The following is a 24,151-nucleotide window of genomic DNA, read 5'->3' as shown; positions in this document are numbered from 1 at the left end:
TCAGGTCCCTGCCGAAGACACGGGTCAGGACACGAAATCTCCTCATTTTTCCCCTGCAACAGATGTTATGTTCTATCTTTTCGTAGGTAAAGCATTTCAGAAATGGCCCGCGGGTGACTTAAGGACAGCTGCACTGCCCTCAAATCACCTGCCTGAGTTGTAAGTTAGACTCAGCTGCCTCCTTGAGACCAAGTGACAGGTGACCCACAGCTTGGAGATTTTGCCGCACTGGCTTACACCTCTACGAAACAAGACACTTTAATAATCTCGACTATTCTATCTCCACCTAAAACTCCCTACTTCCGCCAGATTACATGCATTTGTTGAAGAGGTGCCCCCAGAAGAATAGAGGGTAAATGTGTCCCTCTTTTAGAAGGAATCAGAGCCTTCGCGTTTTCCTGTGACTGTTTTGCTCCCTGAGGTACCTTTTTACTCTTACAGAAATTACAGCTCCCTGTCTTCTGTCTCCAAAAACAAACACAAAAGTTCTAAGCAGCAATCCCTTGATTTAATAAATGTATCCTGCCATACCCAGCTGCCCTACTATGTGAACTGTATTTCCTAAGAAGCAGCGTTAGGAACAAATACCGTATATAAAAATACATTAAATAAAAATAATTAAGAAATTACTTGCTTTGCAACAGATTTAATATAGATTCCTGTGAAGAGAAAGAACCCAGTGCAATTAAGATATATTTACAAAAAAATCAGTTTGTGCTTTTTTCATGGGTGGTTCAATTATGTTGCATATGTAAAACACATTTTATTAAAAGCCAGTTGAAAATAGGCGTCAGGGCTAGGCGAGATGGCTCACGCCTGTAATCCTAGCACTTTGGGAGGCCGAGGCGGGCAGATCACCTGAAGTCAGGAGTTCGAGACCAGCCTGGCCAATATGGTGAAACCCTGTCTCTACTAAAAATACAAAAATTAGCTGGGGGTAGTGATGGGCGCCTGTAATTCTAGCTACTCGAGAGGCTGAGGCAGGAGAATCGCTTGAACCTGGGAGGCCAAGGTTGCAGTGTGCTGAGATCGCATCACTGCAGTCCAGCTTGGGCAACAGAGAGACTATCAAAAAAAAAAAAAAAAAGAAAAGAAAACAGCCATTAGAAGAACTAAAAGAATTTATTTTATTAAGGGACGTTTTTCTCTTTGATTCACATATATTGGAATACCTATAGTGGCCAGGCACTGTTTTAAGTGCTGGGGATACAGCAGTGAATAAGGCAAAGTGCCTTTACTCAAGATGCTTATATGACAGTTGGAAAAAAAAACAGACAATACGCATAAATAGAGAAATCTCAGGAACTGCTATTAATAATTCAGTCATGAAAATAAGCAAGACAGTGTGATAAATGTAGGTGTGTTATTTTAGCTTGTTGGGGGGATCAGGGAAGGTCTTCCAGAGGAAGTAACATTTAATCTGAGTCCTGAATGACAAGAAGGATTCATGGAAAGACCTAGAGAAGAACATACCAAGTAAAGGGAACAGCTAGTGCAAATAAACTTGGCCATTGCTCTAAGCCTTGTCAATGTTTCTCAACCGGATGCACGTTTCAAATCACCTAGGGAGATTTATAAATTACAAATGGCTAGACCTCATCCCCATACCAAATGAACAGAATCTCTGCGAGTAGGGCCTAAGCATGTTGTTTTTTATTTTTGTTTTTGAGACAGTCTCACTCTGTCTGCCACAGCTGGCCGGGTGCAGTGGCTCACACCTGTAATCCCAGCACTTTGCGGGGCTGAGGTGGGCAGATCACCTGAGGTCAGGATTTCGAGACCAGCGTGGCCAACATGGTGAAACCCCGTCTCTACTAAAAATACAAAAATTAGCCGGGCGTGGTGGCAGATGCCTGTAATCCCAGCTACTCAGGAGGCTGAGGCAGGAGAATCGCTTGAGCCCAGGAGGCAGAGGTTGCAGTGAGCCAAGATCACACCACTGCACTCCAGCCTGGGTGACAGAGTGAGACTCCATTTTAATAAAAATTAAAAAATAAGCCACAGCTATTTCCAGAGTCCTTTTACTATTCTCATCCCTATATAAAATGCTCTGCTCCCTCCTTTCTGACAGCCTCACTCCTACTTCTGCAATGTCTGTCCACATTCCTCCTCAATAAGACCTCCCTGACTCCTGTTCACTTGTCTGTCTAGCTCCCCTAAGCCAATGGCTTACTGCAGCCTCGACTTCTCGGGCTCAAGTGATCCTCCCACCTCAGCCTCCTGAGTAGCTGGGACCACAGGCATGCATCACCATGCCCTGCTAATTTTATTCTTTGTAGAGATAGGTTTTCGTCATATTACCTAGGCTGGTCTCAAACTCCTGTGCTCAAGTAATCTGCCTGCATTGGCCTCCCAAAGTGATGGAATTACAGGCGTGAGCCACTACACCTAGTTATCAGTCTTGTTTATACATTGGAATTATCCAGGGAGCTTTAATAACATTCCTAGATTTCAGGCTGGGCGCAGTGGCTCACGCCTGTAATCCCAGCACTTTGGGAGGCCGAGGCAGGAGGATCACTTGAGGTCAGGAGTTCAAGACCAGCCTGGACCTCAAGGTGAAACCTCATCTCTACTGAAACTGCAAAAAAATTTAGCCAGGCATGGTGGCACGTGCCTGTAATCCCAGCTACTTGGGAGGCTGAGGAGGGAGAATTTGTGGAACCCGGGAGATGGAGGTCGCAGTGAGCTAAGATCACATCACTGCACTCCAGCCTGGGAGACAAAGCAAGACTCTGTTTAAAAAAAAAAAAAAAATTCATAACTTTCATATCAGAAATACTGAAGGCAGGGAAGGAGGTATAGAGGACCTGTAATTTTTTTAATGTTCTCCATGTTTTGATGAACAGACTTGAGAAACACTAGTGTAAATTACATTTAGCAATTGTGTGCCCACCTTGTGATAGCCCTTGGATTGTTTTATATTTAGCACTTCATATTTTATATATATATATATGTTCATATATGTCTTACTTCAGGCTGCTATAACAAAATACCTTAGATTGGGTAGTTTGTAAACAACAGAAATTTATTGCATACAGTTCTGGAGGCTAAGAAGTCCAAGATCAAAGTGCCAGCAGATTCAATGTCTGGTGAGCGCTCGCTGCTTCATAGATGGCACCTCTTGCTGTGTCTTTACAAGGTGGAAGAGGCAAGGGAGTTCACTCAAGCTTTTCAAGTTTTTTTTTTGTTTTTGTTTTTTTCTGAGACAAGGTATCACTCTGCCACCCAGGCTAGAGTGCAGTGGCACGATCATGGCTCACTGCAGCCTCGACATCCCTGGGCTCAGCTGATCTTTCCACCTCAGCCTTTAGAGTAGCTGGGTCTATAGGCATGCGCCACCACTCCTGGCTAAATTTTTGTATTTTTTGTAGAGATGGGGTTCCACCATGTTGCCTAGGCTGGTCTCAAACTCCCAGGCTCAAGTGGTCCGCTGGCTTCACCCTCCCAAAGTGTTAGGATTATAGGCATGAGCCACCACACCCAGCCCTTGAGCTTCTTTTACAAGGGTACTAATCTCATTCAAGAGAGTGGAGTCCTCATGACCTAATCATTTCCCACAAGCCCCACTTCTTAATAGTATCACATTGGGCATTGGGTTCCAACATAAGAATTTTGGGGGGACACCAACATTCAAACCATAGCAGTATAAATACACACATGTAAATACAAATATGTACATATGTCTTCTTTCCCATATCTGATTCTTAGTGGGGGAACACTTAACTTTCTTCCTCCGCTATTTCCTTCCATGAGGGAGGCAGCTCAGGTGGTGTAATAATACTATGTCTGGGGCCGGGCACGGTGGCTCACATCTGTCATCCCAGCACTTTGGGAGGCCGAGGCGGGCGGATCATGAGGTCAGGAGATCGAGACCATCCTGGCTAACACGGTGAAACCCCGTCTCTAATAAAAATACAAAAAATTAGCCGGGTGTGGTGGTGGGCACCTGTAGTCCCAGCTACTCGGGAGGCTGAGGCAGGAGAATGGCATGAACCCGGGGAGGCGGAGCGTGCAGTGAGCTGAGATCGCGCCTCTGCACTCCAGCCTGGGTGACAGAGCGACACTCCGTCTCAAAAAAAAAAAAAAAAAAAACGATGTCTGGTCTGTCTATGCTTTTATCCCCACTGTCCCTGGTCAGGGGAGGAGTGATTTACTTAATTGGTACCTTTAGGAAAAACTGGGTTTGCAGAGCTCCACTTTTCCCACATTCCTCTTGAATCTGAGCTGCTTATGCCTTATATCCACATAGGCCAGCAGCAAAAGGAGGTCCACCCTAGTCGCTTCAACTTAGGTCCAATCAACGGGCCTGACTGGCTCATACGTTATTTTTTGTTCTCTGACGTAGCCTTATTACTAAAGGTAATATTTTCGCCTCCAAATATCTTCTTGTTTTAATTTCTCAGTTGAGCAGCAGTATTGTTTTCTTTCACCAATCCCATACTTCTTTTAAGATAATTAACAGGAGTCATGTCTCATTAGATTGGTACTAAAAGAGAGGAGCTATGGATTCAGCATTTATGTGTTATCACATCGTAGGTGCTTGTCACATTTTGATCCAAATGTTTGATCTCAAGCCTCACAAATTTTAGCCATTTGATCACTAAATATCATGGGAAGAATATGCTAAATGTAGGGTGGATAGACAAGATTCCTGCCCTCGTGGAAAATCCAGTCCTACACCAAGTATTTACCAAACACCTACACCTACTTCGTGCCACGCACCAGCGTTTGCTAGTAGCAGTACAAAAATAAATATGCTCCCTGATGTAAAATAGCCCAGACTGGCTCAGTATTTTTCAATGTTGACCCATCTGTGTGTGTCTGGAATTGGTGGGTTCTTGGTCTCACTGACTTCAAGAATGAAGCCGTGGACCCTCACAGTGAGTATTACAGCTCTTAAGGTGGCATGTCTAGAGTTTGTTACTTCTGATGTTTGGATGTGTTCGGAGTTTCTTCCTCCTGGTGGGTTCTTAAGTCTCGCTGGCTCAGAAGTGAAGCTGCAGACCTTCGCGGTGAGCGTTACAGCTCTTAAGGCAGCGCCTCTGGAGTTGTTTGTTCCTCCCGGTGGGCTCGTGGTCTCGCTGGCTACAGGAGTTAAACTGCAGACCTTCATGGGGAGTGTTACAGCTCATAAAAGCTGTGTGGACCCAAAGAGTGAACAGTAGCAAGATTTATTGCAAAGAGCGAAAGAACAAAGCTTCCCCAGCGTGGAAGGGGACGCGAACGGGTTGCCGCTGCTGGCTCGGGCAGCCGCTTTTATTCTCTTCTCTGGCTCCCCCCACCCCCCCCAACATCCTGCTGATTGGTAGAGCCGCAAGTGGTCTGTTTTGACAGGGTGCTGATAGCTGCGTTTACAATCCCCGAGCTAGACACAAAGGTTCTCCACATCCCCACTAGATTAGCTAGATACAGAGTGTGGGCACAAAGGTTCTTCAAGTCCCCACCAGAGTAGCTAAATACAGAGTGTTGATTGGTGCACTCACAAACCCTGAGCTAGACACAGGGTACTGATTGGCGTGTTTGCAAACCTTGAGCTAGATACGGAGTGCCAACTGGTGTATTTACAATCCCTGAGCTAGACATAAAGGTTCTCCAAGTCCCCACCAGAGTAGCTAGATAGAGTGTCGATTGGTGCATTCACAAACCCTGAGCTAGACACAGGGTGCTGATTGGCGTGTTTGCAAACCTTGAGCTAGATACGGAGTGCCAATTGGTGTATTTACAATCCCTGAGCTAGACATAAAGGTTCTCCAAGGCCCCACCAGAGTAGCTAGATACAGAGTGTAGATTGGTGCATTCACAAACCTTGAGCTAGACACAGGGTGCTGATTGGTGTATTTACAATCCCTGAGCTAGACATAAAGGTTCTCCAAGGTCCCCACCAGACTCAGGAGCCCAGCTGGCTTCACCCAGTGGATCCCGCCCTGGGCTGCAGGTGGGGTTGCCTGCCAGTCCCGCACCGTGCGCCCGCATTCCTCAGCCCTTGGGTGGTCGATGGGACTGGGCACCGTGAAGCAGGGGGCGGTGCTCATTGGGGAGGCTGGGGCCGCACAGGAGCCCGCAGAGCGGGTGGGAGGCTCAGGCATGGCGGGCTGCCGGTCCGGAGCCCTGACCCGCGGGAAGGCAGCTAAGGCCCGGCGAGAAATCGAGAGCAGCGCGGGTGGGCTGGCACTGCTGGGGGTCCCAGTACATCCTCCGCAGCTGCTGGCCCGGGTGCTAAGCCACTCATTGCCCGGGGCCGGCAGTGCCGGCGGGCTGCTCCGAGTGCGGGGCCCGCCAAGCCCAAGCCTACCCGGCACTCCAGCTGGCCCGCAAGCGCCACGCCCACCCCCGGTTCCCGCTTGCGCCTCCCCCTCCACACCTCCCTGCAAGCTGAGGGAGCCGGCTCCGGCCTTGGCCAGCCCAGAAAGGGGTCCCACAGTGCAGCGGTGGGCTGAGGGGCTCCTCAAGTGCCGCCAAAGTGGGAGCCCAGGCAGAGGAGGTGCCGAGAGCCAGCAAGGGCTGTGAGGACTGCCAGCACGCTGTCACCTCTCATGTGCATCGTGAAATTAATTCAGTGAGAGTCATGACTGGTACTTTAAGGACTACAATAGAAGCTATAAATGTATATCACAAGTAGTAAGGGCAAATGGTATTCATGGAACTTTTATTTCAGTTATTTATGTATGTGGGTGTGTGTATTAGTGGAGTGTTGTGTGTGAACTGAGTTGCAATGCGAAATACATTCTTACTGTGGGTTATAGTTTATAAAAAGACGAAAAATCCAGTCTAGCAAGAGGGAACCAGACGTGTATATATGTGACTTTTTTTTTTTTTTTTTTTGAGACAGTCTCACTCTGTCATCCAGGCTGGAGTGCAGTGGCGTGATCTCGGCTCACTGCAACCTCTACCTCCCAGGTTCAAGCGATTCTCCTGCCTCAGCCTCCCAACTAGCTGGGACTATAGGCACGTGCCACCACGCGCAGCTAATTTTTGTATTTTTAGTAGAGACGGGGTTTCGCCATGTTGGCCAGGCTGGTCTGGAACTCCTGACCTCAGGTGATCCACGTGCCTCGCCCTGCCAGAGAGCTAGGATTACAGGTGTGAGCCACCACGCCTGGCCGACTGTTTTAAATATTACTTTACATGTATAACATAGGATTTTTCAGATGGGATTGAGGCTTAGTGACTCTAAAAAAATTTGTAGTAGGTAATGAATTGAACTGACATCCAAACCCAGGTCAGTATAACTTAAAATTTCGTTTCCATTGTACCACAGACAGGAAAAGATCTGGGGAAAGGAAAGATTGAGGGAAAAACCATGAGCAAATTCTTGAGGTCATGAGTACATTTGTGAGAGTGATGGTTAGGATGCCTAAGATTCCATGGAAAAGATAACAGTTCCTTTCAGTTCTGAAAAATTTGGAGTTGAGGGAGACTATGGTGGTTAAGTTCCTGCTCTGGGTTTGAATTCTAACTAACTTAGTTGAATGACTTCATCTTTCTAAGCCTCTTACTAATGTTTAATACAGTAATAATAAATTTATTATTAGTGCTAATAATACAGCTGACCCTCAAACAACATAGGTTTGAACTGCACAGTTTCACTTATATAAGGGTTTTCTTCCACCTCTACTATTGCTAAGACAGCAAAACCAACCCCTGCTCTTCCTCCTCCTGAGCCTATTCAATGTATAGACTGCAAGGATGAAGACCTTTATGATGATCCACTTCCACTTAATGAATAGTAAATATATTTTCTAGTCCTTCTGGTTTTCTTTTCTTTTTTTAATTTATTTTTTATTTTTTTGAGACAGACCCTTACTCTGTCGCCCAGGCTGGAGTGCAGTGGTGCGATCTCGGCTCACCGCAACCTCTGACTCCTGGGTTCAAGTGATTCTCCTGCCTCAGCCTCCCAAGTAGCCGGGATTACAAGCACGCGCCACCACGCTCAGCTAATTTTTGTGTTTTTAGTAGAGACGGGGTTTCACCATGTTGGCCAGGATGGTCTCGATCTCCTAACCTCGTGATCTATCTGCCTCAGCCTCCTAAAGTGCTGGGATTACAGGCGTGAGCCACCACGCCCAGCATGATTTTCTTAATAACATTTTCTTTTCTCTAGCTTAATTTTTTGTATAAATAACATAATAGCATATAATACAAATAACATACAAAATACATGTTAACTGATTGTTTATGTTATTTGTAAGGCTTCTAGTCATTCGTAGACAATATTAGTAGTTAAGTTTTTGGGAAGTCAAAAGTTATATACACGTTTTTGACTGCGTGGGGGGTTTAGCATCCCTACCCCCACCCCGTGTTGTTCAAGAGACAACTGTAGTACCTTCTCCACAGAATCATTTTGAGAATGTAATGAGGTGCTACATAGAAAGAGCTTACCTGGCACAGTGTCACCTGCACTTAGGATGTCTTCAATAAATGTCTTAATAACCTAATATATATTTTTTTTATTTTTTTGAGACAGAGTCTTGCTCTGTCATCCAGGCTGGAGTGCAGTGGTGCGATCTCAGCTCACTGCAACCTCTGCCTCCCAGATTCAAGATTCTCCTGCCTCAGACTCCCAAGTAACCGGGACTACAGGTGCACGCCACCACACCCAGCTAATTTTTGTATGTTTTCGTAGAGATATGGTTTCACCATGTTAGTTAGGCTGGTCTCAAACTTCTGACCTCAAGTGACCTGCCCGCCTCAGCTTCCCAAAGTGCTGGGATTAGAGGTGTGAGTCACCACACCACCTGGCCCTAATTTATTTTAATATAAGGGAAGGAACTAGGTAGCAGGATTAGTTGCATTCAATTCATTTTTACTTCATTTGGAAAAGAGCCTGTCAGAATTTGATCAGAAAGCCAGAACCACCACAAGGGGCATGGAATACAGGATTTATTGTAGGAGTTAAGTCTCAGGCAATTGTGGGAGCTGACAGGGCAGCCCAAGCAGGCTGTTGTTTCCATGCCTAGTGTTGAGCCTACAGTTGCTAAAACAGCAGTTGGGAAGGAAAGTTGGATGTGGACAAAGGCAAGGGCGACTGGAAACTGCAAGGGCAAACTAGGACCAACAAAGACAACTAGACCCTGCAAAGACTGACTGGAACCAACATCCTCCTCTCCCCACTTCCAACCTTGATACCATAGATAATGTGTAGAAGAAGCTTGTGCCCTTCACTATGGAACTGAGCATGCACTCAGTCCAGGAGTTGAAGAAACTGATGGGGGAGATCTGGCAGGAGCTGGAGTGTGTTCGTTTCTTAGGGCTGCCATAAGAAAGTACCAGAGAAACTGGGTGGCTTCGACCACAGAAAGTTAGTCTTTGACAGTTCAGAAGGCCAGGACTCCAAAAGCAAGGTATTGGCTGGGCCATGCTCCCTCTGAGGGCTCTAAGGGAGAGTCTTTTCCAGCTTCCGGTGGCTGTGGCAATCCTTGGCCTTCCTTGGCCAAGCTGCATCACTCCAATCTCTGCCTCCACCATCACACAGCATTCTTCCCTGCATGTGTCTGTGTAGCTGTGTCTTCACACGGCCTTCTTATAAGGACACTAGTCATGGGATTTAGGGCCTACCGTAATCCATTAGGACCTAATCTTAATACAACTAATTACAGTTGCAAAAACCCTATTACCAAATAAGGTCACATTCTGATGTTACTGGTGAATGTGAATTTTGACAGGACAACACTGCTCAATACAGTACATGGGGGAACTGTGTTTTGGGGTGCTTTCCCATACCTATGAGGTGAGCTAGCTGCAGAGCAGTGACAATATGCCTGCCCTTCACCAGTCACTAAAGCATAAAAAAAATGGCAGCTGCTTCACTTCAACCTCCCAAATATCATCCAACATGTCTTTATTGGCCAACGCTGATCCAGAAACATAAAGGAAATATGGGGAAATTCCAGTTTCACCAAATTGTTATAGTACAGGGCCACTACACAGTGAGAGTCACTGATGATCCTCAAGTCAGAACAACTTGGTGGGAACGTTGTTTTAAAAATATTGATCCTGCAGCAAAGTGGAGGAGAGATCAGAGGTAAGAAAAGATTGCAGGTTCATTAAGAGATTGCTGGCATAGTCTGAGATAGTAGTCTCTAAATGTTTTTGATTATGCCTTTGGTAATCGTAGACTAAATAAATTGAACCAATTCTCTAGCTGAATCCAACTAAGAAGTCAGAATTTAAAAAAAATCTTTTTACAAACATCGGCTGGGCACGGTAGCTCACTCCTGTAATCCCAGCACTTTGGGAGGCTGAGGCAGGTGGATCACCTGAGGCCAGGAGTTTGAGACCAGCCTAGCCAACATGGAGAAACCCTGTCCCTACTAAAAATACAAAAAATTAGCCAGGCGTGGTGGCAGGTGCCTGTAATCCCGGCTAATCAGGAGGCTGAGGCGGGAGAATTGCTTGAACCCAGGAGGCGGAGGTTGCAGTGAGCCGAGATTGGGCCATTGCACTCCAACCCGGGCAACAAGAGTGAAACTCCATCTCAAAAAAAAGAAAGTCGAAGAGCTAATGAGACAATGAGAAATCAGTGGGCCAAGATTGGGGAGAAGATAGAAATAGAAAATCTAAAACAAGAACCAGGCATTTGGAGGCTCTTTTACTCAGGGAGGGCATTCAAAGGTCCTAAGATGAGGCTGAGCATTGCTTTCCACAACTCCGGGTGACAAGGGCAAAGCTGGAGTTGTGGGACTGGGGCTCTGGAGAATCCCAGGCACAGAGGGCTCAGACCCCAAAGGGCCTCACCACAGGAATAAAGGGGCAGCTGAAAATACACCTGGTTGGCTTTGACTGATCGGGCTGACCCAGAAAAGTTCAATTTCTGAAATTGGATTAGGGGAATCCTGGATAAGTATAGCCTTAAGTCCTGGCAGAAACAAAGAAATAAGCTCATCGTCCTAGGCCTCAAATGATTTCTACAAACACCTTTTCAAACACAATTTCCAGTACATACTCAAGTTTTTTTTATTCTATGCCATTCTTAAGTTAAAACAAAAAAATTTTGAGCACACACCTTTAATACATACTTGTTTACAAATTATCACACTTCTTACTTTGTATTATGGAATGTACGGAAAAAGAAATGCTAGAGGATGAGCTGAAGATAAATAAAATATTTAAGTTTTTTAAATTTTATTTTTGTATTGCAAGAAGTAGTTTTGAGTTAAAATTATTTACGAAAGCCCAGAGACATACTTCATGAAATTCGTACAAACTATTTTTTCCAGCTGTTAGCTTTTGCTCCAGAGATCACACCTGTGAAATACTGTGTAAAATAAAAGTAGGACTGGATTCAGAAAAGTAGTCTACTTTTCTCATTTCCAATGGGTAGTATTTTTAGAAATATTTACAATGGAAAAAAAAGGTTACTTTAAAACTTTAATTTGCCAGTCACCTCAAAAAAAAAGGAAATGAATTGTAGGACACTCAGTTTTTGTATAGAGGATTGGAGAATTGGTTCTTGTGGACACACACTCCCACATTTGGTGTCAGCAGTGTGGTGAGAAATAGCTTTTCTTTAATACCTCAAAAAGATGAAGAATTCTAAATGAAAGCGGTGCCCCTCTGACTGACTTTTGTTTCTTTCTTTTCTTTTTTTAGACAGGGTCTTGCTCTGTTGCCCAGGCTGGAGTGCAGTGGTGTGATCATGGCTCGCTGTGGCCCCAAACTCCTGGGCTCAGGCGATCCTCCCACCTCAACCTCCCAAGTAGCCAGGACTACAGGCTAATTTTTTTAAGTTTTAATTTTTGTGGAGACAGAGGCTCACTATGTTATCCAGGCTTCTGACTGACTTTTGAATTGTGACACACATTTTTTTCAATCTCATCCACTTACTGTACAAAGATTTTTCTTGAAATTCAGCTAGCAAATGTCCATCTTTACTGTTACTTAGTTGTTCTTGAACACTAAATGGAATATGTTACATTTTTATTGTTTTTATAAATAAGTTAGAAATCCACAGAAACTCTGCTTAGCAAATTTTTAGTTTTTATTTTTATTGTTCACATTAGGCAGGTAATGTGCCGATGATAAGGCTCAAGGGAGGCACATCTCACATGTGGACGTGAAAACTCAATCATCAAGCTTATGAACCACAAAAGGATCTAGAAAAGTTTTAAACATATGAAACAGTTCTGTGTCCATGCTTGTGTGCAAATAGGTGACACTGTGGTGTAACTTTTTGACTTAAAATCATCTAACAGTGGAAATGCTTTCCAACATTCTTTTTCAAAACACTCTCAACTTCATGAACATAATGAAGGGAACAACACACACTGGGGCCTATTTGAGGGTGGAGGGTGGGAGGAGAGAGAGGAGGAGAAAAAGCAACTATTGAGTACTAGGCTTAGTACCTGGGTGATGAAATTATCTGTACAACAAACCCCTGTGACATGAGTTTACCTATATAACAAACCTGCATATGTACCCCCAAACCTAAAACAAAAGTTAAAAAACAAAACAAAAAACCAAAATCCAAAATACTCTCTCCACAGGGTGCAATATTTCTAAAGCAACTATTTTCTCATTTGTTGTTATGATATTCTTTTTATCTTGAGGAAACATATGAAATGAGGTTATTTTTCCAAAAACATCTGTTACATGGTATGCTATAGAGACTCACTCTTTTTGTTGCAGAAAGCATCAGTGTCTTAGTTTAGTTCCAGCTGCTTTAACGAAATGCTATAGACTGGATAGCTTATAATTAACAGAAACTGATTTCTCAGAGTTCTGGAGGCTGGAAAATTCAACATCAAGTTGCCAGAAGAGTGGGTGTCTGGTGGTAAGAGCCCACTTCCTAGTTCATAGATGGCACCTTCTCACTATGTCCTCACATGGTGGAAGGGCAAGGCAGCTCTCTGGACACTAATCCCATTGATGAGGGTTACACCCTCATGACCTATAGTCCCTCCCCCAAAAGCCCCACTTCCTAATGCCATCACATTGGGGAATTAAGTTTCAACATATGAATTTTGGAGAACATTGACATTTAGAACGCAGCTGTCAGCCAATTCTGTATCCTCATCTTCTGGGATGAACGCTGTGATCCATCACCCAGTGCATTCCCCCTGTGATGTTGGTCTTGTCGCTCCAGGTGTAGGGAGTGCTGGCGGGCATTTCAGGGACTGTCTTGGCCACACCCCTTCCTGGGGTGGACATCCAGTGACTATCCCATGCAGGAATATAAAGAACTAGCCATCTCAGACCAACTCAGGACAACTCTGAAGGGCCATTCTAGCTCCAGAGCTCCTGTGGGTTCAGCCAAGAGTCCTAGCCTGAAATGCATCTTGACTTCTGTCTCTCTGTTCAATGTCTTCTTCCGCCTTCCTTCTATAGGTGTTGAAACCAAGGATGAGCCCTAATAATCATCCTGCAGAATGTGTCTCAGAAATTTCTTCCCAGGAATCTAACTTACGACACTTTCATCTAAAAGAAATAAAAAATATGTGTAACTTATCTTTAAATACTTTGCCAAGAAAAAAGCCGGAAAATCCTGGTGGTAAGAAACGGTTTGCCTGGCCATTTTAGTGATGGCCTGTTATTTTAAAATCTTGCTTTTACAAAATTAGGACCATTGAAAACAACTCATAGCAAGGAAACAGCAAAACAGAGTGACACACTGACAGTGGAACTCCTACCATGCCCTCAGGATACTTCCTATTATTGTATTTGACATGTGAACATGGAACATAAGAGACAAATTGAGGACCCAGTGTCTATCTTTGTAGCAAATATTAAGAAAGCTTAATTTCTTGCCTTTTAACATAAATACATATACTTTCTCATATTTTCTTTCTATGTCCTCAATATACAGCATTATATTGCAAAGTCTACTCATCTAGGCAAAAAGCCACAAGAAGTGAATGTAAGGAAGGCAGATGGGCACAACCCAGTGGGGCCAGGACTTATGAGCTGTCTGTGCTGCTGAGGACATGGGAAGAGCCAACGATAACTTCTAGATTGCTAGCTCGAGTGACTGAATGAAAGTCAGTGCCCTGAAATCTTTGACTTGGGGAGAGGAGCAAGGTGGCATTTGCCAGGCAGGATTTGGAGCATGATGGTGGAACATCTGGATACAGGAGTTCAGTGGGAAGGTTCCAGCGTATGTATGCACGAGGGGCAATCAGGAGAGCTGCCAGGACTCAAGTGGCCATCTGCAAGTTAAAGCAAGGAAGTTATGAGAGTATAAAGAGAGAAGATGACAAGCCCAAAGTAATGTTTTTAACAGATGAGGCCTAGCAGTAGTATTGAGGATATGCTGGAAAGGCCTCAGGTCTCAAGGCAGCCTATAGGAGGCTGTAGAGATGCAAATGTGGGCTAATGAAGTCCTGGGCAAGGGCACAGGGAGGGTGGAAGGGTGGGAAGGAGAGGATGTGTTTGGGCAAGCTTTACGACTAACAGCAGTAGGGAGCCAGGGAGAGGAGGGAGTTCATGTTTTCCTTTTACACCTTATTTGGAAAAATACCTTTATTTTAAATACTCTGTGCCTTACTCCCATTCTGACATTATGAAAATCCACATACATATGAAGCATTTATGGTTCAAGTTTTAGAAGTGGTTAAGCTGCAGTTAGGCACTGAACACACACCAGTTTCCTATGGCAATTTAGACGACTAACTATAGTAATAGATTTTTACCTACACAGACAGCAATGACATGTCATAAACAAGAAGGCAAGTATGACTGATTCTCATTTCCTTCTGTGGTGTAGTCATTCCTATGACAGGTAGAATATTTGGTTCTAGACCATGTTTATAAAAGTTTATATTGTAGCTGTTTAGGTTCACTTGTTAGTTTTTTGGGGGAAAGTTAACCAATTTAGAACTTTGAAAGGGTATCTATACTATTATTTTCACAATTTAATAGGTAGAACATTTGAAAAAATGGATACCGTATTTCCTTCCTTTAGCAGTGGAATCTATCTTTTTCTAAACTTCTATAAGCACTTTCCACCGACCTCCCCCAACCCCAAAAATGAGTAACAACAAGAAAGGAAAGCCACCATGCAAAAAAATACAAATTTCTCAAACATGTCATATTTCTTTGGTGTTACACAGAATGGAGCCTGCATCCTTCCATTTAAACAACAAAAGCCCTGATTGTTACATTCCCACAGAAATGTGACATCTTACTGGATCTTCATTTTCTAGTACAAAATGTAAATTTCTGGTAGAATGTTTTTTCCCTCAGTATAGTTTTAGAATGTTAATCAGTTGGATAACTAAGTTATTGCAGGCCTGCTTGAATCAGGACTGAGGGGAAATTGCATTTCGGATTAACAAAAACACCTTTATTGGACTTAATATTTATTGTAGCTCAATATCAAGACACTGGTTTGGAAGTACTTATTAATATAATACTACTCTTCTACTTTGTCATGAAATTGGAGTTAGGCTCAAACTTTACATTGTAATTTAAGTCTAGCTAACAGTAGCTAATAACGTTCCTGTTGTACTTGTCTACGATGTTAACTCGTTCAATCTTCACCTCAATTCTATTAGGTAGGAACTATAGGCTGACCATCCCTAATTCAAAATTCCAAAAGTTTTGAGCACTGATAATAACACCACAAGTAGAAAATTTCACACTTGACCTTGTGTACACAAACTTTGTTTAATGTACAAAATTATTTAAAATGTTGTATAAAATTACCTTCAAGCTATGTGTATGAGGTATATATGAAACATAATTTTATGTTTAGACCTGGGTACCATCCCCAAGATATCTCATTATGTATATGCAAATATTCCAAAATTAAAAAAAATCTGAAATTCTAAATACTTCTGCTCCCAAGCATTTTGGAAAAGGGATACTCAACTAGTATTATTATTCCCATTTTATAGATGAAGAAAGTGAAGCATGTAAGGTTAAGTAAGTAGACCAAAATTATATAGCTAGTATGTGGGATGGCCAGGATGCTGACCGGACAGCCTGCCATCAGTCCATGCTCTTAACCACGCTGCTCTACTGCCTGCTTAGGTGAGAGTTAAGTAGTTTTGAGGGAAAAAAATACTCCAGCTTGCCTTTATAAAATTCCAGAAATCAAACATGTAGTTATATTGTAGATTAGGGGGAAAATAAGTGGCATCTATAATAAAAAGTGCTCCTTGAAGACATAGCAAGCAGGTCTTTTCTGCCATCCAGCCTAACCTGAATCCCACTTTCCAATATTCCATTCCACACAATAAAAATGCCTGTAATCCTAGCACTTTGAGAGGCCAACGTGGGCGGTTTCCCTGAGCTCAGGAGTTTGAGACTAGCCTGGGCAACATGGTGAAACCCCGTGTCTACTAAAATACAAAAAATTAGCCTGGCGTGGCATCATGAGCCTGTAGTCCCAGCTACTTGGGAGGCTGAGGCAGGAGAATTGGTTGAACCCAGGAGGTGGAGATTGCAGTGAGCCGAGATCGTGCCACTGCACTCCAGCCTGGGCAACAGAGCAAGATTCCATCTCTGAAAATAAAAAAAAAAGACAAACAAATGCTTTAGGAACCTAAATGCAATACAGTCTTATGACATTTTGCCAATGAATAGTGATTTTTTTTAAAAAAGATGAAAGCTGAAAAGGTCATCTAGTTCCAATTTTGCAAACTGCAGGCCACCATGCACTTGTGAAAAGCATTTTAAAAAATAGATTGCAGGCTAGGTGCAGTGACTCACACGTGTAATCCCAGCACTTTGGGAGGCCGAGGTGGGCAGATCACCTGAGATCAGGAGTTCAAGACCAGCCTGACTAACATGAAGAAACCCCATCTCTACTAAAAATACAAAGTAAGCCAGGTGTGGTGGCACATGCCTGTAATCCCAGCTACTCGGAAGGCTGAGGCAGGAGAACTGCTTGAACCTGGGAGGCGGAGGTTGCAGTGAGCCAAGATTGCACTGTTGCACTCCAGCCTGGGCAGTAAGAGTGAAATTCCGGCTTGAAAAAAAAAAAAAAAAAAAAAAGATTGCCATAGAATGAATGTTATCAGAGTACATATTGATAGTGTTTTATTTGTGAAATTTTTATTTATGTGCAAGATCATAACCTAAAATATGTTTCTCACTGTGGGTCACAAACAAAAACTTTGATATCTACTGATCTAGCCCACATTCACCTTCCAATAAGAGAGATGAGGACTGAATCTTCACTCAACAATGGCTTGTCCACTGGATTTTAAGCGCATCTGTAAAAATTCAATCCTCACACTTGTCACTTACTTTGAAAGTTTTTATTGCCTTAGAGAAAATTCTGGGTTATATTTAATATAAAATTCTGGGTTATGTTTAATACTGTTACTTACCTTTTTAATTCATTGCCTTGAAATGTCCTATTTTGTTATCACCTGAAACTATATAGTTTAAACTATAAGTGATTTATGGGTGAATACTTCCAAAAGGTAGAAAGTTTTTCAAGCAAAACAACTGCAACATAATTAGAAAGGATTACCAGAAATCATCCAGTCCCTTGCTATTCAAAGTGTGGGCCACAGACTAGCAGAATCAGCACCACTTGAAGCAGAAACTCAGGTTGCACTCCACGCCTACTCAATCAGAATCTGTGTTTTCACAAGATCCCCAGCTCATACCTATGCACTGACCTCAGCTTTGTCCTCCTTACAAGTCAGGACTTTTGGTATTAGCGGGCGGAATAATGTTCATCAACTTAGATTTAATAGAACTTCCCCCAAACTACAAAATGGCAAAAGAGAATAGTGAGTACACATTATATCTTGTCTTACATTTTGAGAGATATTTATATGTGTGTATCTATCTCTCTATGTAGATATACACATATGTATACACACACACACCTAGTTTATCTGTTCATGCCTATTTCATATCTGTTTTTCCAGTCCTTAGTGTAAATGTGTGAGAAACACAGAAGTTGTCTGAAGCAAGCCTTCAGCTTTAGATCAACACGTGTATTAGTCCATTTTCTTTTTTTTTTTTTTTGGAGTCTCGCTCTGTCGCCCAGGCTGGAGTGCAGTGGCGTGATCTCGGCTCACTGCAAGCTCCGCCTCCTGGGTTCACGCCATTCTCCCGCCTCAGCCTCCTAAGTAGCTGGGACTACAGGCGCCCGCCACCACGCCCGGCTAATTTTGTTTTTGTATTTTTAGTAGAGACAGGGTTTTGCCGTGTTAGCCAGGATGGTCTCAGCTAGTCTCGGTCTCCTGACCTTGTGATACCCCCGCCTCGGCCTCCCAAAGTGCTGGGATTACAGGCGTGAGCCACTGCGCCCAGCCTATTAGTTCCTTTTCATGCAGCTGATAAAGACATACCTGAGACTGGGCAATTTACAAAAGAAAGAGGTTTAAGGGACTCACAGTTCCACTTGGCTGAGGAGGCCTCACAATCATGGTGGAAGGTGAAAGGTGCATCCCACATGGTGGCAGACAAGGAAGAGGGCTTGTGCAAGAAAACTCCCCTTTATAAAACCATCAGATCTTGGCCAGGCATGGTGGCTCATGCCTGTAATCCCAGCACTTTGGGAAGCTGAGGCGGGAGGATCATCTGAGGTCAGGAGTTCGAGACCAGCCTGGCTAACATGGTGAAACCCTATTTCTACTAAAAATACAAAAAATTAGCCAGGCACGGTGGCGTGTGCCTGTAATCACAGCTACTCAGGAGGCTGAGGCAGGAGAATTGCTTGAACCCAGGAGGCGGAGGTTGCAGTGAGCCGAGATTGCACCACTGCACTCCAGTTGGGGAACAAAAGCCAAGCTCCGTCTCAAAAAAAAGAAAAAAAAAAAAAAACCATCAGATCTTGTGAGCCTTATTCACTATCATAAGAATAGTAAGGGAAAGACCCACCCCCATGATTCAATTACCTCCCACCAGGTCCTTCCCACAACACGTGGAAATTGCGGGAGCTACAATTCAAGATAAGATTTGGGTGGGAACACAGCCAAATCATGTCAGCATGGTTATTTATATGGTCATCCTCTGGTCACCTCACTTACTACTCACACTTTTCACCTATTTGCCTACCCACTCCAACTCACCTCCCTATTCCTTCCCACCTCCCTTCACTTTCTCTGTGTACTTTCTAGTGTGTTCTCTCTCAACCCAAGCAAAGCATTAACTTCTTGCCCATTCTGCTCTTAGAAGTGTGCCTCTACATGTATTTGCGTGTGCCAATGTATCCTTATTAATTTGGATCTATGAGAGATCTAATGAAATTTATAGTATAATGAAATGTAATGATGAATTTCACTTCAAAGTGCATTACTGAGTTCAAAGCAATGATCTAGGAAATACTGGGGATGGGGGGAGGCCGGAGGGAGGAAAGAAGATATTATCCCTTTTATACTTTTTACAATCTCATGGTGCAGAGAAGTATGAGATGTCTTATGGAGAAATGCAGATTCTATGTTATGGAAGTGTAGGGGAAGTAGAAGCAGAGTTCATGTTGAGTGGGGACGAAAAAAGAGAAAGCTTCCCAAAGGATGTGGTCTTGCATTGGTATTTTAAAAATAAATGGCATTTCCAGCTGGGTACAGTGCCTCACACCTGTAATCCCAGCACTTTGGGAGGCCAAGGCTGGCGGATCACCTGAGGTCAGGAGTTCGAGACCAGCCTGGCCAACATGTTGAAACCCTGTCTCTCATAAAAATACAAAAATCAGCCGGGCATGGTGGCGGGTGCCTGTAATCCCAGCTACTCGGGAGGCTGAGGCAGGAGAATCGCTTGAGCCTGGGAGGTGGAGGTTGCAGTGAACTGAGACCGTGCCACTGCACTCCAGTCTGGGCAACAGAGTGAGACTCTGTATCAAAAAAAATAAATTAATTAAATAAATAAATGGCATTTCCATAGATGGAGAAAGGAGAAGTGAGAAATAGAAAAGGCATTTCAAGTGAGCATGATACGCGTTATCAGGGAAAAATCAGTATCACAGAGCATGTGAGGATAAAATTGAAAAAACAGACAGAGCCCACTTAGAGAAACTTACATGTCATGCTTGGGCACTAGGTTCAATTGCAGAGTAAAGGGTATCCAGTCTTATTATATCCAACCAGTTATTTCTTCTCCCAAACACAGCAAGAGCAATTTTGTTTTGAAATGCAGAGCTGAGAGTGTACTACCTATCCCATCTACCCTGCCTTCCATCGGCCTCTTTTTTACCAGCTCCCACTATTCTAAAGTAAAATAGCAACACTCCCCCTGATCTCCTTACTATGGAATCTTGTTTGTCTTTCACTTATCCTTTCTGGATGCAGAGTGGTGCACCTGCTGCTTTCTGTGTGTACAATGCTCCTCCTCCACCAGCCTACCCCTCTCTTCAGCTGGTTAGCACTGTCCACTGAGTTCAGGTTATCTCAGCCCAAATATTGCTTTCTAACTTAGCTGGCTAAATTAGGTTAACATATTCATATAATTAAGATATTCACATAGAGTACCCTTTCAAAACACATATCACAGTTCATAATTATTTTATTTTTATTTTTATTTTTTGTGACAGGGTCTCCCTCTGTTGCCCAAGCTGGAGTGCAGTAGCGTAATCTCGGCTCACTGCAACCTCCGCCTCCCAGGTTCAAGCAATTCTTGTCCCTCAGCCTCCAGAGTAGCTGGAATTACAGGCACATGCCATCACACTCAGCTAATTTTTGTATTTTTAGAAGAGACGGGTTTCACCATGTTGGTCAGGTTGGTCTCAAACTCCTGACCTCAAGTGATCCACACCTGCCTCCCAGCCTCCCAAAGTGCTGGGATTATAGGGCGTGAGACACCCTGCCCGGCCTACAGTTCATAGTTTGGATGTCTCCTCCAAAAGTCACACTGAAATTTAATTGCCACTGTAACAGTATTAAGAGGTGGGACGTTTAAGAGGTGATAGAGGCTCTGCCCTCATAAATAGATTAATGCCATTCCCTTGGGAGTGGGTTAGGCGTGAGTTCCAGATAAAATGAGTTTGACCCCCTTTCCTCTGCTCTCTCATGGTCTCTTACCCTTCCGGCTTCCACTGTGGGTGACACAGCAAGAAAGCCCTTATCAGATGATCAGCCCCTCGACCTTAACTCCCTAGCCTCCAGAACCATAAAAAATAAATTTCTTTTCCTTATCAATGACCTGAAACTGTGGTATTCAGTTATAGGAGCATAAAACAGACTAAGATAAGAGATAATGTGTTCAGCTTAAAATGGGATTCCCACCACTTAACACTTCATCTGTCACATGGTCTGCTGAATGAATGAGTAGGAATGACATAATTTGGACTGAGATTTGGCAGATGAATCAGAAGAGACTGGAGGCTGTAAGTGTGCTTGCTCACAAGAATATATGGTGGGGAGGCTGCGTTGAAGAAAGGCATAGTTATTACAAATTTCTTATTTCTTTTTTTTTTTTTAGAGACGGAGTCTCTTTCTGTCGCCCTCAGGCTGGAGTGCAGTGGCGAGATCTTGGCTCACTGCAAGCTCCGCCTCCCAAGTTCACGCCATTCTCCTGCCTCAGCCTCCCAAGTAGCTGGGATTACAGGTGCCTGCCACCATGCCCGGCTAATTTTTGTATTTTTAGTAGAGAAAGGGTTTCACTGTGTTAGCCAGGATGGTCTCGATCTCTTGACCTCGTGATCCGCCTGCCTTAGCCTCCCAAAGTGCTGGGATTACAGGCGTGAGCCACTGCGTCTGGCCTACAAATTTCTCATTTTCATTAAGCCCATTTCTACTTTTTCCATGTGTAAATTATACACACATTAATGACTGTGCATGTATGTGTCTTTCTAGGGGATCTGCAGGAGACAAATACCACTGGTGCATGGATAGTTTGTCAGAAGGCCATTTGCTTAAAGGAGAGGCTTCTTTTAGTACAGATTTTAAATAACATTCTCCAAATCCTATATTTAAGACACAAGTCAGAATGATCACATTGGCATAAATCACCTGCATTTATCAGAAGTGTATATAGTTTCTCCAGCAGAGGGTGCTAAAATATAAATTTGACACAGTGAAGCTTAGCATAAATTTATTCAATAGATTTGTCAGCTCAGTCTTTACTGTCAGGTTCTTGCAGCAAATCTAATCAAAAAGGGCCAGTCTTGTAGATTATGAGCATGGGAGGTCTTAGAACCAAAGTTTTACAAATGTGAAATTTTTAGTATTAAATCTTAAATACAAGGGCAATTTCCTCCAAGTTAGCTTGCTATAATACTTTGTAAAACTTTTAGTTAACGTTTTGTGGGAAAAAAACTTGTTACAAGGGGCTACATTATGTGTTATATACATAATATTTATATATTATGATATATAATGTAAGTCATCAAAGGACTGGAAAATAAGCCTTTTTACAATGATGGGCAAAATTATCATTAGTCCCTCCAATTTGTAGAGGCTGAGTGTTTTATCATACTCATCAAGACAAAATCCTTTCTCAAGTTATAGAGGCTCATTTTAATCCTCAGAAGCCTTTTTAAAAACCCTATATTTCAGTCAAATGAGGCTAGGTAATGCTGCAGTAACATTCCACCTCAAAGTTTCAGTCACTTAAAACATCCAGGGTTGATGTCCACCTCGTGCTGCATATCTATCACAGAGTTGGCTGGGGGATCTACCAGGTGAATCAGACCGAAGGAGCAGCCGTCACCCTGAAAGTCACCAGTTACTGTGGCAAAGGGACAGCAAAGCACAGGCAATCATGCATTGGCTCCCAAAGTTTGTCTGGAGGTGGCATCCACTTCCTTCACTCACACTCTCTTAACTATACAGCAAATCACATGCCCACATCTAACTTCTAGAGTTCAGGAAATATACTACTATTGTGAATCTTGGAGGAAAACCAGAAATATTTAATGGACAGCACTAAGAACTATTACGTTATAAATGTGATAAGAAGAAAATAAAACATATAAGTGTAAAAATTAAAAAATATTTCATTGGAAATAATATAGCAACATTGATTTATACGTTATCCTTATATCTTCGAAGTGAGGGCCTGTAGGCTTATTTTTAACTCAACTTTCATCCTTAGTGACAAGACTTGCTAGCATGGATAATGAAAATACTTTGCTTTTGAATTCATTACTACATACTGTTTGGAGGGGAGGAGTGGGTAGTCGATTTACTCCTCTACTTAGGTTCGTCTTTGATTAATGTTAAACCTACTTCACTTTCCTGAGAACATAACTGCAAGATGTGCGAGGAGGCAGGTAGGAGACACTAGGCTTGGGAAAAGGTCAGGCAGCCTGAGCTTCTGCTGCTGACAGGTGACAAAACAGAAATGAAAACCTTGCTGCTTAGCACACCCTTTTTGCTTAGCCTCATGAAGCCAGAGAAGCAGGTTTCTCTAATAAAGATGTAAAATGAAGTAAGTAGTCCCTCCAAGTACTAGAAAGGAGAGCTTTGTTTCTTAGCACACCCAAAAGGAATCTCAGATGGATCTGCCACTAAGCACAGAGTTTGGTCACCTCGTGCAGTGATAGCTGCTCACTGCTCACCAAGAACAATGCAGGGGTGCAGTCAGGTTGTAATCGGAGAGGCACAAAACAGCTTATCTTGGGAACTGAGGCTTTCCTGCCAAGGTAGACCTGGCAAGCTGCCTGACCTAAACAGATAATGGCAGTTAGTACAGGTGGACAACATGACCTTAACATCAGCACTCCAACCTGGATCCTGCCTGGAAAGGCAGTGAAGGCAGGGTCAGAGTTTAGTTCCTATCTGCCCGTGTCGCAAGTTGCTGAGTTGGGGAGAAAGCTTCAATGAATGCTTTGTGCATTTCCACGTAGTCAACTGGGAGAAAGAGAAGCCCCAAAGGAACTTCATTAGAATGTAGTATCACACTTTAATACTCATCATCTTCAATCCTCATCCACCTACAGTTTGCTAATATCCTTCTCATCATTCAAGGGCCTTGCAGCTCCCACATTCTCCAAAATGCCTTCCCTAAACCCCCAAATTAGAATGACCTTTCTGCCTCCATCACTTTCTGTCTACAGCTCTACTATAGACTCCCGACAGCCCACTTTTTATTCAATCTGCTTTTGTATCTGTCTGTCTCCCGCCACCAACCTTTGGCCTGTGAGCATCTGGAAGGCAGAGATCAAATATCATTTATCTATGGATTTTGCTCAGCTCCTACCCCGTTCCATGTACACAGAAAGTTTGTTGATTTAGATTGACTACATGGCCATTTTATGACAGCATTCAATTTTTTTTTTTTTGTTAACCTAGGAGAAATTTCAAACACCCATAAA

The 24,151-nt window shown here is 43.3% G+C and overlaps 1 protein-coding gene and 1 non-coding gene across 2 annotated transcripts in view; both read right to left on the bottom strand.

Moving 5' to 3' along the window:
* Positions 1–10,937: 10,937 nt before the first annotated feature.
* The window catches only part of LOC129038343 (uncharacterized), a 35,858-nt gene continuing 22,644 nt past the window's right edge, over positions 10,938–24,151 (bottom strand). The window contains exon 4 of the mRNA XM_063665713.1: positions 10,938–13,413. The gene's annotated coding sequence lies outside the window, so the exon portion shown is untranslated. The remainder of the gene's footprint in view (positions 13,414–24,151) is intronic.
* On the bottom strand, positions 11,994–12,092 carry LOC129039803 (small nucleolar RNA U13). Its single transcript, XR_008503501.1, has one exon. It is a non-coding gene; the product is annotated as a small nucleolar RNA U13 (small nucleolar RNA).

Source organism: Pongo pygmaeus, chromosome 5 (assembly GCF_028885625.2).
Source record: "Pongo pygmaeus isolate AG05252 chromosome 5, NHGRI_mPonPyg2-v2.0_pri, whole genome shotgun sequence".
In the NCBI taxonomy this organism is placed as follows: Eukaryota; Metazoa; Chordata; class Mammalia; order Primates; family Hominidae; genus Pongo; species Pongo pygmaeus.
Note: the sequence above shows the minus strand (reverse complement) of the source record. Positions and strands in the feature narration are given on the sequence as shown.